The sequence below is a fragment of the Mercenaria mercenaria genome, chromosome 18, assembly GCF_021730395.1.
Source record: "Mercenaria mercenaria strain notata chromosome 18, MADL_Memer_1, whole genome shotgun sequence".
Classification (NCBI taxonomy): domain Eukaryota; kingdom Metazoa; phylum Mollusca; class Bivalvia; order Venerida; family Veneridae; genus Mercenaria; species Mercenaria mercenaria.
This window is the reverse complement of record NC_069378.1, coordinates 35508982-35523826: the sequence shown is the minus strand read 5'-3', so window position 1 is coordinate 35523826 and position 14845 is coordinate 35508982. Positions and strand designations below refer to the sequence as shown.

The following is a 14845-nucleotide window of genomic DNA, read 5'->3' as shown; positions in this document are numbered from 1 at the left end:
ATATTTCTCTAGAAAGAAGCAGATAGACTAGTACCCAAACATCCTTATCTGTTTATATTCCTCTAGACAGAAACAGATAGACAAGTGCCCAAAGATCCCTATCAGTTTATGCTCCTCTAGACAGAAGCAGATAGACTAGTACCCAAACATCCTGATCTGTTTATATTCCTCTAGACAGAAGCAGATAGACGAGTACCCACACATTCTTATCTGTTTATATTCCTCTAGACAAAAGCAGATAGACTAGTACCCAAAGATCCCTATCTGTTTATTTTTTTCGTTGGGTTTAACGTCGCACCGACACAATTATAGGTCATATGGTGACTTTCCAGCTTTGATGGTGGATGAAGAACATTTCATCACGAGCGGGCACCTGGGTAGAACCACAGACCTTCCGTAAGTCAACTGGATGGCTTCCTCACATGAAGAATTCAACGCCCTGAGTGAGGACCAAACCTACATCGATGAGGGGCAAGTGATTTGAAGTCAGCGACCTTAACCACTCGGCCACAGAGGCCACCCTATCTGTTTAAGCTCTTCTGGTCTGAAGCAGATAGACTATGTCCAAAGATCGCTATCAGTTTATGCTCCTTTGGAGTGAAGCAGATAGACAAGTACCCAAAGATCCGTATCAGTTTATGCTCCTCTAGACAGAAGCAGATAGACTAGTATCCAAAGATCCCTATCAGTTTATGCTCCTCTAGACAGAAGCAGATAGACTAGTATTCAAAGATCCCTATCAGTTTATGCTCCTCTAGACAGAAGCAGATACACTAGTACCCAAAGATCACTATCTGTTTATACTCCTCTAGACAGAAGCAGACAGACTAGTACCCAAACATCATTATCTGTTTATGCTCCTCTAAGTAAAAAGTATGCATAAAGGTATTAAAGGTGTGCAAGTTTGTGTGTATCTTAAAAAATTATTGACTTATAGAGTCATGAAACATCATCGCTCTTTCCTTATATTCAACTTTACAAAATCGAAACCCCTTCCGTATACCTCTTCTTCTTCTCTGAGGGATGATTTTACATTTTTGTAGGGTGCTAACGTTTATTTAAGGACTACGTAATGTCAAAGGTCGATACTATGATCTGATTATTTACTTTAAGTTTTGATTGTGTCAAATTGCAAAGGGAATTGTTCTATAATTAATAATAACATTGAACAATACGCTATCAATTGTACATTTAAACTAAGTAATTCAGTATAAATGTGTAATACCACTAAAACTAGCTTTTTTAACAGTCAACTGTAACTGCCTGACATTTAATTATGAATGTAGCTCTACATGCAAGCTTGATTTGTATATTTAGTAAAATGTAATACATTTGATGGATCGTGGGGATTTTATACATTTAAAGTAAATATCTAAAGACAACAATATTTTAGTGAAAGATGGTCATTCGATATATTTAATTCCTCAACCGAAACGCCATTACACTTAAAACTAAGAACGTATTGATAATAAGTGTTAGGCTAACAATTCTGTTATAATGATTAGTACACGTACTCACTTGGATACCATTTTGAAGTCACAGACAAAGATGGTATGGTCGGATTCTGTCTAAGCAACCACAGTCTTAAGGTGTGCGTAGTACAGTGTATATAGGGATTAATACTGGGTCCAAATGTTAATATACACTACACCAACACCTCTCAGTTTTAACTGTTTTAGGGCATTGGAAGTTGTATCTGTTATACATTGCCTTGTATGCTAGGTCAGATCATGCATCGTAACTTGCTAACACCCAGGGCTGATAAAATACAGGTAGTAATGTTGTTCTCCTCAAAAAGATAAAATGTAAAGGTAGATTTCCCGGAAGCACAGAGCACCCCAAACACAATCATACAGCCAAGCATAATTTCAGCACATTGCTTGCATATCAAGGAAGACCAGTGACTCTGTGATAAAAGTGTGTGAGGAATCTCCAGGCAGTATTAAACTGTTCAGGGATGTATATACACAAAGATATACGCATTATAGGCCAGACCCTACTGAAAACATTATAGTAAGTGCAATTGAAGAGATAATGAATTTCATCACCTAACAAGTTATTGTTGCATAAATGACAGATTATTTGTTCTCTAGCAACGTTTTTAAATCTTCCCTTTTCTACTGATAATACACTTTAATTAACGTAATGTGACAGCAAGATAAATTGGCAGAAATTTGAAATACTATAATTTCTATTATGTATAATATTATCCATGTCTACATCACATTGTGACCAATAAAGTCTTATCCAAAACAGAACTTGCGATCAAGTTCTCATCTAGAACTTCATCCTGATTCATTCTACATTCATTTAATTACTTTAATAAACTCAACAATTGTGCACAAAGAGGTAAATGCAAAGATAATTGTATCTACCACCACTTTGTGAAACAATGAACTTAAGCTCCGTAGAGCTTTTGAGCGATCCTATTTTAATAACAATTAAAGCTAATTATACCTTACCCCTATCATTTTGCTTGTACCCATTTACAGCTGTGTCGACTGAGGCAATCGTAATAAAGTGCCTTGTCCAAGGACACACCTCAATGGGAGTAGCCAGGAATCGAACCCGGGGCTTTCACCTCCATGGGAAAGCATCTTAATTAGCCCTCTTGACCAATATGTCCACAACCAATGCGATTTTTATAGGTGGCAAGGATTTTCCATTTAACTTCAACATGTTTTTCTGTATATGATTTTAAAAAGTATTATTTAATTTATACCATGGTTGTAATCAGTATTATAGCATGGTGAAAAAGATCTTGCATATTTTCAAAAAGTATAAGTCCTTTTGGGGAAGAAATTCCACATGCAAAAAAGTAGATTTTCCGATTAAGTCAACAATGATTATTTCTTTGATATTATTTTTTTTTACCTAAACGTTTATGCTTTGATTATAATTTTACTACAGTGGTATTTTATGTTATATTATTTAGAAGATGTAAGTCCTTTTCATGAAGAAACTCTGTATGCGAAAAGAAGTTTTTCCTATCGCGTTCTATGAAGTTGCCATTGATTATATACTTTATCATCAAAATTATTTTTTTAACTTCAGATATGTTTATTCAGCATAATTGTACCACATTGGTAACAAAAAAATGTTTGATTATATATAAATGGGCAAAGAAAATTCCTTTTTGCATAGAATTTCCATAAAAAGGAGTTCATCAGTCTCATCACTGTTTTTATTTGTTGTCATAGAGTTTTCATTCAACATCAAAAGCCGATTTTTCTTTTAGATGTGTGATTTAATCATATTATTAAAACTGTGTTGAAAAAATGCATTATATTCAGTATTTAGAAAAATATAACTCCTTTTCGCATGGCATTTCCATCTGCGAAAAGGAGTTAATCAGATCACAGTTTTATAAAGTGTCACAGATTTTTCATTTAACATCAAAATCTGTTTTTTTTTCTTTTAGATGTGTGATTTAATCATATTATTAAAACCGTATTGAAACAAAATGCAATATATTTAGTATTTAGAAAAATATAGCTCCTTTTCGCATAGCATTTCCATATGCAAAAAGAGTTCATCAGATCACGGTTTTATAAAAAGTGTCACAGATTTTTCAGTTAACATCAAATTTAATTTTGTTTTCGTTTAAATATGTTATTCAATTACATAATTCGTACTGTGTTGAAAAAAGTAATATATTCAGTAATTAGAAAATATGACCCCTTTTCCCATACAAAAGGAGTCTTTTTTCGCACTTTAGGCGTACCGGTACGGAACGGAATAAAACGGCATTTAATTTGAACAACATGGCTGCGCCCAGTGTATGCCACACGGATGATCAATTTTAGCGACAATTTTTGATATGCGAGTATACATGTTTATCTTTCTAGCTTCTTTACATAATTCATTGTTGTACTCTTCACCTAGTATCGAATTTTGTTATATTTCTCACATGAAAATACCTGTCTAAGTGTAACGGTACTCGGGTAGGCTAGTCTACATGGCCCCTGATCAGAATGAAAAAAATGCACTGTACATATTATAATCTACATCTAGTTCTATAAATAAATGTCGGACTTCAATATTTTATGATTTTGACATTTTATATAGTCCGGCGTTTTATCAAAGCTATGAATTTCCCGGTAGAGCTTTCCGCAAAATATTTTGCGGAAGTTTTACAAGTTCACGGTGAAATAGTTCAATAACATTAAACTTGCACAGGGCGCCTTTTAATATTTGGTTGTATCACAACACTGTAATGTTTTGGTTAAAGTCTTGCGTGCAAGTTCATATGTACATGTATCTCAAATTTGCACACGTAAGAAACTTACAAGAATTATAAGCTTAAATGTATTTCCAACTATAAGACTTTTCTACATGTATCTTCTGCATAAATACCAATTTTGATGTAAATAAATGTGCCTTCATGTATTTACATACAGATTTTTAAAGCTGAAAATTCCTCCAATAGATGTGACACCAGCATTAGATTCAGAAAAGCTAACAGAATACAAGATAGGAAGAAATGAAAGCATTCTGTCTAAAGCAAAATGACACAATATTCTGAGCAAAATTGCAGATTTATATGCCTGTACTTGTGTCTCACTATCCTTCAAATACACCATTTTAATACGCATTTATTCAGCCCCTGAATCACGACATTCATTAATGCACCAAGAGGTGATACCATTATTATATGTACACTGTCATTTTACGTTCAAGGCTTTAAAACAAATTTCGCAAAAACTAACTTTTTCAGGGAAAAACACATTTTTTCTACTCCTTTATTGTTCAATTACAGTTTAATTCCTTATGTCCATTTTATGACAAGCTGTAGGAAATGTGTATCTTTCAGATTCTCCATTCTAGTACAGAGAAATGAAATTCATTTCTGATATAAATTTCAGCTCAACTGACCCCTGCAGTTGTGAATCCCAGCTATCAGAATGATGATCTCAGTGACTTGCATAAACATGTGGCAGTAAACCACAGGGCTGTTGTGATCAGTTCACGACACTGATTGATAACAAAATTTAATGTGAACTTTTGGATTGTACTAGACAATGATATTGGACATAGGATATAGACTGGCTCAGTTCACTACATTCAATCATAAAAATGTAAAAAAAAATATATTATAGTCTAGGAGCTAGTCTAGTATTTAGAGACCATTGACATTTGTCTTGAGACCCATTTTATAAATCAAAGTATTAAGAGACCACTTTTTAGTGACTCCGCTTCAGAATTGACTCCATTACAGAGACTCCATTCCAGTAACTCCGCTCTAAAACTGATTTCAAAATTGACTCCAAAATAGACTCCACTCCAAATTTGACTCCAAAATCAACTCCACTCCATATTTTACATGATGCCGTTTAAAAGGCTAATCCACATGCATTCGGCGGTACCCACAGGGCTTTTTCAGTGTGTCCCACAGGGCCGAAATTCGGCCCCATTCCCAATGGCAAATATGCATATTTTTTCCCAATAGCTGTTCAAAAATTCCCAATCAAAGCAAAAAAAAAAAAAATTTTTTTTTTTCAGACCTATTTTGTTGCAAATTATAGTGGTGCAACCATTGTATTGTAGATTTTATTGAATTTTCAGCTTGAATTTGGATATAAAGCAGTTTCGTTTTATGAATATTAGCAGTAGAAATCACAGAAATACAAGTAAAGGAAAAAAAAAAGACTGATTTTCATGGAAATACTTTCCTAATTTGGATGTTTAACCGTACATATATTTCCCAATATGACAGTATTCGCGAGTCAAAAATTCCCAAAAATCACAGGGGCCTTTTTCCCAAAATGGCCAGAAGAAGCCCTGACCCATGCGTTAAATAATGGCCGCAGGTTTTTACTAGTGCCTTAGGTTAAACGTATTTGTTTTCGTCTAAGCATGTATAATTGATTCTATATATTTATTCAGTGTTGTATTGTTCATGATATTTCATTAAATTACGCTAGAAGAGACTGTAATGCGTCGGGGAAGTGATTGGTGGTGCAGTTTTAACTATGGTAAACCAATATATCACGTGTTTGAGAGTTTTCCAACATTACACTTCATTAAAATAAGGTTGAAATTTTTGCTATGCAAACGGCTGTCGTTCGATTAAACTTGACACAGGGACATGTTGAACGTCCAAATATTAAAAGGCGCCCTGTGCAAGTTTAATGTTATTGAACTAAACCTACATCTAGGTATACTATAAGGGCAATTCATTCCGTAGACCTGATAAGAGTCATATCGCCAATGGCAGATGGGTGGTAGCTAGTCATAGCCAATAAATGATCACATAGTTATAAAGCATAACATTTTAGTGAAAATTAAGGAATTAAAAAATGAAGCTTACTGACATGCATGGCAACACTTTATTTATTCGCAGTTCAACTTTGATGTTACTTGTCCTGCAGCATAGCATAAGATATGATTTATTTTGAGTCGGCAAGACAAATACAAGTAACATAAGCTCAAATGATCTATCTTAGATAGATAGGTAGATAGACAGATTTATTTATCAACACAATATCATACAATTCAATAGCACATGTTATAACACAGTTAGATATCACAGACATATTTTGGGGACTAGTGCACTATTATGACATATATAAAACACAAGATAACCTGTAAAAGCCTTACGGCTTATTTCCAACTGGGTCCTTGAACATATTGTCATAATGGACAAGAGTATTTAAATAATATAAATAATAATAATTACAGTTTGTGCAGTATAAGTGCACAAGTATGTTGTCAGCACTTGACATGCATATATTACACAAACAATGTTATCACAATAAAAATCATATATCACATAAACTCTACATTAGACTATTACATACTTTAAAAATAGATATAACTGGAATCCTCAGCCAACTTCATATTTAGAATCAGATGTTTCTTTACTTCCTTTTTAAAAGCATATTTACTCTTGTGTTATGAATACTTTGTGGTAATTGGTTCCAGTCCAAAATACTATTATAATAAAAAGTTGAACTTGTAAAACCATTTACAGCTAGTACATAAAAATTGGTACTGCTACCTCTACTATTATACTGGTGTTGTTCCTTACACCTTTTAAAATCTTCTTTAAGATATGACGGACATTTATCATTAAATATTTTATACACATGATTATGTCTAAGTTGCTTGCACCTATTTTCAATATTTAAAAAACCAAGATAACTAAAATCTGACACACGCAGAGAAGTTCTGCATTCATAACTTAATATATATCTCACAATCTTATTTTGGGCAATTTGCAGTTTACACTTCAAATGTTTTGAGAGCCCACAATACCACGACAAAGTAGCATAATCAAAATGGCACTGTAAGAGTGTATTTCTTAGAGTTTTTCTTAATGTTTCATTTAAATAACTCTTTTGTCTATATAAAAACTTTAATCTAGAATTGACATTTTTGACAATATTATTAACAATAGTAGTGGCAGATAGGTCTTTATCTGACGTACATGTAGCACCCAAGTATTTTACAGAGTTCTGTGCCTTAATTGTATGCCTATTACAATGAACTGAAAAGTCTTGAATTTTATTGAGCTTACGTCTAGAGCTGAATAGAATACACTCTGTTTTTCCTAGGTGTAGAGATATCTATCAGCCATTTACTACAATAAGCAAGTTCATTAATACTTAAAACAGAACTGATCACATCAGGGTTCTTATGGGAGAAAAGAATAGCGCTATCATCAGCATATAAAATTAACTTGCATGTTTTACTAATGCTAATACCCATATCATTCACATAGCACAAAAATAATAACGGTCCCAGTATTCTACCCTGGGGAACACAGCCAACCATAATGTCAAAATCTGACATAGTATTATTCACATGACTACATTGTAGCTTGAGTCCTTCCGGTTAAATATGAGCGAAACCACTCCACCGACTCAATACCCATCGCCTTCAATTTAAGACATAGTTTCTTATGTGTCAGATCAGTAAAGTGTATAAGGCATAAGTCGGTAGTTTCCTCTAAAACCGCTTTGGAATTCAAATAATAAACCATTTTTGACTAGGAAAGATTCCATCTTACACTCTTAGTCATTGAAAGATGTTTTTAAGCGTTTCTGATACTCTTACCTTCTGGCCTAGTTAGAAAACAAAAGTAAATATTTACTAAATATCTTCATAAATGTGTAAGTATACAAATTTGGTATAATTTTGTAGGTTCAAAAGACGCTTGAAACCTGTGAGATTCTTTAACGGTATAATGAATCGTGTATAACAGACAATAACTCTTGTGCTTGACAGTTTTGATTATATGGTTTAGTTTCTAATTACAGTTGCATCAAATTGAGTCATGATATTTGCACTAGTCAAAAACACAGACACTTGGGGTAAGGACTCACCCCCATGCCGCCTTGGTCAGCTTTTCTCCTAAATTATCAAAGCTATTGCTTTGAAACTTGCAACACTTGTTCACCATTAATAGCTGACTCTGTACAGCAAGAAACATAACTCTATCCTGCTTTTTGCGAGAATTATGGCCCCTTTTGGAATTAGAAAATGTCAGATTTCTTTGTTTAGTTTTATGTTTAGGTCAACTTTTCTCCTGAACTATCAAAGCTATTGCTTTGAAACTTGCAACACTTGTTCACCATCAAAAGCTGACTCTGTACAGCAAGAAACTTAATTCCATCCTGCTTTTTGCAAGAATTATGGCCCCTTTTGGACTTAGAATATCGGGTTTCTTGGTTAAGTTTTGTGTTTAGGTCAGCTTTTCTCCTAAACTATCAAAGCTATTGCTTTGAAACTTTCAACACTTGTTTACCAACAAAAGTTGACTCTGTACAGCAAGAAACTTAATTCCATCCTGCATTTTGCAAGAATTATGGCCCCTTTTGGACTTAGAAAATAACAGAATTCTTGGTTAAGTTTTGCGTTTAGGTCAACTTTTCTCCCTAACGGTCAAAGCTATTGCTTTAAAACTTGGAGCAGTTATTTGCCATTAAAAGCTCACTCTGCACAGCAAGTATCGTAATTTTACATTGCTTTTTGCAAGAATAATGGCCCCTTTTGGACTTAGAAAATCATGGGTAGGACAATATTTCTGTTATACAGAGACAAAAAAATCAGATGAGCATCTACACCCGCAAGGCGGTGCTCTTGCTATTGAAATGGCCTAGCTATTACTTGGTGGATATGGAAAATACAATATTAATGGTTCGGCATGTTCTGCCAGCGTCCGTTTAATTTGGTTGCAACAGAACAGATTCGCCAATTTCTACCGACTGGTTTCATTTAAATTATACCAAAATTGATCACATGCAATATCAAAATTTGTTTGATATATACAATTATTTGAACCAGATGTATTTCTGCTCAAAATAAAATGTGGTTTGCAATAAAAAATGTTGTGCATTAAATAAAAGTACAATTTGACAGTTGGCGGTAAAATAAGCCGATTGTTTGAAACACTACCCATGAGGACGTTCTGCTACTATATCATTATCGATTTTGCCACTGGGCATGATCAGAACAGGTAATTATCGGCTGGTTATGTTTAAGATAAAATGTATACATAAAAATTTATATATTGAAATTTTATAGCTGGGCACTAAGATATTTAAGCCGGGCGCAGCTCCCGGCTGAAAGGGCCTGAAGAGTACCCTGATGTATTCAACATTACATGAAAAAAAACCCACAGGCACCAGTCTAGTGTAATTTATTTTCAAAAATCCCTTTTTTCAGTAACTTCTCATAGGCTGAAAGGGCCTGGGGAGTACCCTGATGTATTCAACATTACCTAAAAAACCCCCACAGGCACCAGTCTAGTGTAATTTATTTTCAGAAATCCCTTTTTAGCTCACCTGAGCAATGCTCAGGTGAGTTTTTCTGATCACTCAATGTCCGGCGTCTGTCTGTCTGTTGTCTGTCTGTCGTCTGTCCGTCAACATTTAGCTTGTGTATGCGATTGAGGCTGTTTTTTCAACTGATCTTCATGAAATTTGGTCAGAATGATTACCTTGTTGAAATCTAGGCCAAGTTCGAAAATGGGTCATCTGGGGTCAAAAACTAGGTCACTAGGTCAAATCAAAGAAAAACCTTGTGTATGCGATAGAGACTGTATTTTTCAGTTAATCTTCATGAATTTTGGTCAGGATGATTACCTTGATGAAATCTAGGCCGAGTTCGAAAATGGGTCATCTGGGGTCAAAAACTAGGTCACTAGGTCAAATCAAAGAAAAACCTTGTGTATGCGATAGAGGCTGTATGTTTCAATTAATCTTAATGAATTTTGGTCAGAATGATTACCTTGATGAAATCTAGGCCAAGTTCAAAAATGGGTCATCTGGGTTCAAAAACTAGGTCACTAGGTCAAATCAAAGAAAAACCTTGTGTATGCGATAGAGGCTGTATTTTTCAATTAATCTTCATGATTTTTGGTCAGAATGATTGCCTTGATGAAATCTAGGTCAGGTTCGAATATGGGTCATCTGGGATCAAAAAGTAGGTCATTAGGTCAAATCAAAGAAAAACATTGTGTATGCGATAGAGGCTATATTTTTTAATTGATCTTCATGAAATTAAGTCAGAATGATTGCGTTGATGAAATCTAGGTCAGTTTTGAATATTGGTCATCTTGGGTCAAAAAGTAGGTTACTAGGTTAAATCAAAGAAAAACCTCGTGTATGTGATAGAGGCTGTATTTTTCAACTGATTTTCATGAAATTTTGTCAGAATGATAACCTTGATAAAATCTAGGTCAAGTTCGAATATGGGTTATCTGGGTTCAAAAACTAGGTCATTAGGTCAAATCAAAGAAAAACCTTGTGTATGCGATAGAGGCTGTATTTTTCAATTGATCTTCATGAAATTTGGTCAGAATGATAGCCTTGATGAAATCTAGGTCAAGTTTGAATATGGGTCATCTGGGGTCAAAAACTAGGTCACTAGGTCAAATCAAAGAAAATACTTGTTTTTGCTCCAATTTTAATGATAATTGGTCAGAATATTTTTTTCCATGAAATCACTAGGTCAAACATATTTACACTGTAATGGTGTATTGTAGTGTGTTTCTCAGGTGAGCGACCTAGGGCCATCTTGGCCCTCTTGTTTCAGTAACATCTCATAGGCTGAAAGGGCCTGGGGAGTACCTGATGTATTCAACATTACCTAAAAAGAAAACCCACAGGCACTAATCTAGTGTAATTTACTTTCAAAAATCCCTTTTTTCAGTAACTTCTCATAGGCTGAAAGGGCCTAGGGAGTACATGTACTTAAGTACATGTGCACACAGCTGTGCTGTCTACAAAAACATGTACCAAAAGTTCATTAGGGAAGTTCATCCAGGTTTTTTCACAGGCATTGGTCTAGTGTGTGTGTGTGTGTGTGTGTGTTCGGGTTTTAAATTCTTTTTCAACATAACCAGCCGATAATTACCTGTTCTGATCATGCCCAGTGGCAAAATGGATAATGATATAGTCGCAGAACATCGTCATGGACAATGTTTCAAACAATCGACTTATTTTACTGCCAACTGTCAAATTGTACTTTTATTTAGTGCACAACATTTTTTTTTGCAAATAAGAGAGTGTTTACTTGAGTGTTCGTGGTGATTGCTTGTTTAGTCGTGTATTTCTTATTTCATTAGAAACACCATTTTCAGAACTGTCTTGTTCTGTCGATATAAGTTTTCTTTTTACAAGCATCCATTTCATGGTGACAGGTTGGCATAAAGATGGTAGCAAGTTCATCCTATGTTACATTATCCGTCTGTATTAGTATAAGATGTTGCCATCTGTGTGCGTCTCAATATAATATACAAGCCACTAGTATTTAAGTGTACTACAGTATACTACTGGTTGCAGATCAAATTGCCCCTTCCACTTTTTTCAGATCGATAGAGTTGCACGTTTACGTCACAGAAACTGTGAAGCTTGAGCTATTTTTGGAGTAATTATGACAGGTTAACCCCGCCTCATCCACAATTAATTATTCATTCACCTTGTCGTGTAACTTTTTTTTATCTTGACGTCACACAAAGCGCGCGCTGTGACTCTGAAGTATTGCCGTACTTGCATACATTGTAAAATGCAATAAGGTGATAAAGGATATGTTTTAAAAGTAGAATATAGAATAGTTGAACTACGTTCAAATGAAAACAGCACTTTTTGTTTGTTATGACAATTATCATCGACAAAATTTCCAACCACGCAAGGTACTGTATACAAGGTTTTATAGAAAGGTATCTCGTTGAACCTTCAAGCTACTTAACACTTGTAGATCCATAAACACTGATTTATTTGATATTCAAACTTTTGCAGAGTCTTCTGTAGCTTAACTATTGCAAATCTAACTCCATTTTAGATCAAGTTTTATTATATTTTTGGTTGCGGGTTTGTCCCGCTACCAAAGTTAAGTGTATTTCTGACAATGATGTAGCATCTTTATTTGATTCCAAATCACATGCAAAGGATGTTCATGTGCTACACAAAATAGTCCCATTCATGAACAATGAGGATGAATTATCAATGATCAAGCAGTTCTTATTCATCCTCTATTCATGCACACTGGCCATTTAGATTATATAAGATCTGTCAATGATAAGGTATTCCAGCCTATGGTTACATCACTGACTTCCAGCTGTGAATTAAGTTAAGTTCATGTAAGGTCAGGCAGAGTTTATCTTAGATATGAGGCACATTAGTATTTGTTTCTTATACATGTATATTTATAGATTGGCATTTGAAATGAAAATAAATCTAGAGCAAAACCCGCAACCACCAGACATCTCAAGGCTTTGATTATTTTATTGGTGGGTTTTACGTGTATGTGAATTTATCTACTTTTTATTTGAAGTCGTTTAAACACTATTTCAGTTATTTACATACAGGCAGCTGATAAGCCTTGTCTTCGTTCATGGAAAGAACCAGTTATAGACTCACATAAGTCAAAATAATGCGATGTTTAGTTTGTTTTATATTTGTGACGGTCACTCTAAATGGACCAAAATAATCGAGGATAAATAACAGCACACCGTCATTTAAAGTCATTGGTTTTATTTCTTACACCTTACGTGTAATGTTAATCGTGTTAAGGGGAATTATGATAACTTTTACATAAATTAATGAGGAATTTAATCTCCCCTTTTGATTAGTCTAAATAATGAGACCTCGGGTAGACCGATTTTACATTTTGAAATTTTACGTTGTCTACCTAAAGGGGATATCGACCAGTCAAAAAAATATAACGATATTCAATTCTTGAGTACAATAATTTGGACTACCTACCTTTTGATACATGTAAGTTTTATTTGAATTTATCTCATATTCGCAACAAATCAGCATCTAAACCCAAATCTAGTGATGACAATTTCTGTTGAGTAGAGAAAATAACTCGTAACTGTTTCCTACGATTGCGTCAGATTAGTTAGACTAAGACTCACATATTCCGTAAGAAATTGCCGACTTTTTTCAACTAAAGAGGCATGGTCGGTTCCGGGAATCGAACTTATGAGTCATTCAATGATGAGCGAACCCAACAACTCGAGTCAGTCACGTTTTATAATTATTGTGAAAACTAAACACGAGATACGTTATTTAACTTGTGTGAAAGAAAAGTCTGCAGGAAATGTTACTGAAATTTAGGCAAAAAAAAGGCCTGTAATGTATAAAAGGGTGTCTTTTTTTTCACATCCATGCTACCTAAATGTAGTGTGCATTGTGGCAAGATTCATTTAAATTTTAAATGAAGATTAGATCTAGTACATCTGCATGCATCTGTTACAATCCGGTTAAACACCCGTTCGAACAGTATTAAAATCATCATTTCTCGGTCATGCAGGTAATGTAAACAAGTTCATTTAGCGTAACTTTACTCGTATCAGAAAGGCGGAGTTACCTGTATAGCCGAGATCCAAAAATAGCTTCCGCATCGCTGCTTTTGTGCCGTAAAGGTACAAGTCTATCGATTTAAAATAAGGCGAAAGGGCAATTTGATCTGCAAACAGTAGTATATTTTCAGTGGCCTTGTTTTGCACCAAAATGGAACAGATTCAAATTTGATTCAATTTTGGAAACATATTTCGTATTTTAGAGAAAATAACTGGCATTTACAAAATAATTTTTGAATTAAAGAAAGCCAAACATATAGGATAAAATGCTAAATCAAGTTCTGCTGGGTAATAAACTGGTAATACATTGGTTAATTAAGCAGTATTGAAAAGATTTAATGGTTTGTACCATTTTCAAATCAAAATATGATACCAATTAGATATAAATGTAATGGATTGCCTTGTTTTAAAATGCTAAAAAAATTCATATTACTTGGCAATGCATGGATTGAATTACCCCAGTAATATATAAATTATGGAAAATCTCACTATTGCTTTGCTTTTTCTCTGAACAAAGCAATTATTTATTGCGCAAAATGAGAAGATTTTAATCCTTTATAAAACCTGGTAACACAAAGAGCTCGGTTTACCTTTTTTTTTCAGAATGAAAGTGCAGAAAGTGCATACTTTTGTTTCACTGTTTAAATATTGTATACAATCCAGTACATAAGTTTACAAAGTTAATGCAATTTTACTTAAGGTGTTTAATATGAGTATATCATCAAAACACAGAAATATTTGATAAACTAACAACATCTTTACCAACATTATCTACCTGACCATTGCATGTTCTGCCATACTGTCCCATATGATGGATACTTAAAATATTCTGAAAAAGTTGTCCCCCTTTAAAAATGAATGTCATTTGTAAAGAAATAAGAATAAACAAATGCTAAAAACTACGTTCCACCTACTTATATAAAATTTCAGCACTGGGACATTTTTGCAAATGCATCAAAACGAAGACATGTAACAGTTCTTTGAACATGTTGAGTTTTTAATGGTGTTGAGGTGTCCAAAATGCAGTCCTTT

General features: G+C 34.1%; 1 protein-coding gene across 2 annotated transcripts in view; it reads left to right on the top strand.

The window, feature by feature from the left end:
* The first annotated feature begins 3724 nt into the window (after window positions 1–3724).
* Window positions 3725–14845, top strand: part of LOC123538398 (uncharacterized) — a 34885-nt gene continuing 23764 nt past the window's right edge. Inside the window, exon 1 of one of the 2 annotated variants that reach the window (XM_045322478.2) lies at window positions 3725–3822. The gene's annotated coding sequence lies outside the window, so the exon portion shown is untranslated. Of the gene's footprint in view, window positions 3827–14845 lie in introns of both variants that reach the window. The other variant, XM_045322477.2, reaches the window with a different exon arrangement.